Source organism: Bison bison, unplaced genomic scaffold (genome assembly GCF_000754665.1).
Source record: "Bison bison bison isolate TAMUID 2011002044 unplaced genomic scaffold, Bison_UMD1.0 scf7180017864367, whole genome shotgun sequence".
Taxonomy (NCBI): domain Eukaryota; kingdom Metazoa; phylum Chordata; class Mammalia; order Artiodactyla; family Bovidae; genus Bison; species Bison bison.
This window is the reverse complement of record NW_011494939.1, coordinates 5,481,786-5,484,616: the sequence shown is the minus strand read 5'-3', so window position 1 is coordinate 5,484,616 and position 2,831 is coordinate 5,481,786. Positions and strand designations below refer to the sequence as shown.

The 2,831-nt window shown below is 42.1% G+C and overlaps 1 pseudogene; it reads left to right on the top strand.

The window, feature by feature from the left end:
- The first annotated feature begins 1,571 nt into the window (after positions 1 to 1,571).
- On the top strand, positions 1,572 to 2,566 carry LOC105000013 (annotated as a pseudogene).
- Positions 2,567 to 2,831: the final 265 nt, after the last annotated feature.

Sequence of the window (2,831 nt, the reverse complement as noted above, 5' to 3'; positions counted from 1 at the left end):
CCTCCTGCCTTCCTCTGTTCTGCTGTTGCTTCTCAGCAAGCATTGAGTCTGCTCCGAGTGTCCCACTGCCTCAGGTTCCCAATGCTGGCCAACGCACAGAGCTCTCTGGCACCTTGAAACCGTCTGTTCTGAGCCCTGGAGCCCACTGCCGCTTGGCCCGATGGTCCTTCTTCATTTGCCTGGCCTCACACCCCCACAGTTCAGTGACAGGGTTCAGGATTTTGTGGGTCTGTTTTCCTTTCTTCCTGCGGTTGCCGCAGAGTCTCTTCCTCTCTCCAAAGTCCGCGACTTTAAGCAGCTCTTGCTAATCAGTGTCTCACACTGGTGTAGAAGTTTTTGTACTGTAAAGAGACCTACCTCAGGTTGCTGATTGCCGTGTGGTTCGGTGTGTTTCTGCCAACCCCGATTGTGCCGTGGGGCCAGTAGCTCAGGTGGGCGTGGTCACTGCTGTCATCCGTTGAATGGTCAGCATTGCATGTCGTGACCAACTAGACATTCTGTCGCCTTAGCATGTTTGCTGAACACCTTGTGGAAGCAAAAATCTGAAAAAGTGAATAAAATTATTTTGGATTTTCTAAAACTCTTGGTGTGGAAAATAATTCTCTGGGAGGGGAATAAGCAGTCTTTGAGTGGCTTTGGAGTCCTTGAACCTTGGATCTGAATATCTAGCAGATAATGGACAGAGGGGAGGGACCAGTAGTGGAGCTGGTTGGTTGCAGGGGATGTGGAGTACACCTTGCCTTGAATCACTACAGTGGGCCGAAGTCCCTGCAGCCTGTGTCCTGGGCATGGTCACCAAATCAAGCTCCTGTGCTGCTAATAAGAGTCGGAAGTGGGAAGGGTGTAGTGAGATCGGTGGTTGTGGAGAAATATTTTTTTTTTTTGAAAATTCACCTTTTTTTATTTTTAATTGCAGTAGATTTACAATATTATACTAGTTTCAGGTGTACAGCACAGTGATTCAGTATTTTACAGATTATACTCTACCAAATGTTATTATACAATGATGGCTATAATTCTTTATCTGATACAATATAAATTTGTTGCTGTTTTATAAATAGTTTTTAATTTCTTAATCCGATACACATAATTTGTCCCATCACAATTCTGTCTCTCCTTTGATAACTATTAGTTTGTTTTCTGTATCTGTGTAGTTGCTAAGTCATGTCCAGCTCTTTGAGACCCCATGGACTGTAGCCTGCCAGGTTCCCCTGTCCATGGGATTCTCCAGGCAAGAATACTGGAGTGGGTTGCCATTTCCTCCTCCAGTGGAGAAATATTTTAAATGAACAGTTTGTTGAGGGTTCTCAGCAATCCAAATAATGTAATTGCTCTTTCAGCCAATTCATTCAGATTAATTTATTGAGAATTAAGTGCCCATTCAAAAGGGTACTCATTCTAACATTTCTCAATATGTCATATTGTATGCAGAAAGCTTTTAAACTATTTGGTATCAGTTCTGCTGAGTCATCAATAACCTCAGATATGCAGGTAACACCACCTCTAACGGCAAAAAGCGAAGAGGAATTAAAGAGCCTCTTGAAAGTGAAAGAGGAGGCACCCGTGCGAACATGGCGCTGCGCGCGGTGTGGAGCATGCGGGCCGCGGTCGGCAGCCTGCGCGCCATCTCGGCACCTAGCGCGCCCTGCTCGCCGCGGCCCTGGGGACTGCGAGCGGGTGCCATCCGGAAGCTGCGCACCGGCCCTGCTCTGCTGTCGGTGCGGAAATTCACAGAAAAACACGAATGGGTAACAACAGAAAATGGTGTCGGAACAGTGGGAATCAGCAATTTTGCACAGGAAGCTTTGGGAGATGTTGTTTACTGTAGTCTGCCTGAAGTTGGGACAAAGTTGAACAAACAAGAGGAGTTTGGTGCTTTGGAAAGTGTGAAAGCTGCTAGTGAACTCTATTCTCCTCTATCAGGAGAAGTAACTGAAATTAATAAAGCTCTAGCAGAAAATCCAGGACTTGTCAACAAGTCTTGTTAGGAAGATGCTTGGCTGATCAAGATGACATTCAGTAACCCTTCAGAACTAGATGAACTAATGAGTGAAGAAGCATATGAGAAATACATAAAATCTATTGAGGAGTGAAACTGGAACCTCTAAATAAACTACTTTGAAACAACTTAATCTAGCATAGTTGTCTTAAATTAGTGGTGGATAGATATTTAGAAAGCAACTTTTAGCAAAAGAAACTACTTGTAACAATGTTTCCTGAAGAAAATACCCCTTAACTTTCTAATGACTTCAGATAAACACTGTATCTTTTTCCACAGCGTCCTGTGATTTTTAGGCTAGGCTCCGGTTATAATATTCAGAATTCCTGAAATTATCTCTGGTAAAACTAATTACAAAAATTATGTAATTCAAGGATAACATGGTTATCTTAAACCTTATATGACTTGTAACTTGCTTACAGCTATCCTTGGATTTGGGTCAAAATTATCTTTCCACTAGAAATAACTGCCAGTGGAGAAAAGTTTGTTAGTTGTATAGTGTCCAGTGAAGAATATTACTATCTTAATTTTGCAATACACTGTGTTTGCTGGTGCTATTTTTATACAGTGAAGTAACAGCCTTGCAGGAGAATAAACAATTTAATTAAAAAAAAGTGAAAGAGGAGAGTGAAAAAGCTGGAGAGTAAAAAACATTTTTTAATGTTTTTTTAACATTAAAAAAAGTTTTAACGTTAAAACTCAACATTAAAAAAATGAAGATCACGGCATCCGGTCCCATCACTTCATGGCAAATAGATGGGGAAACGATGGAAACAATGACAGATTTTATTTTCTTGGGCTACAAAATCACTGCAGATGGTGACTGCAGCCG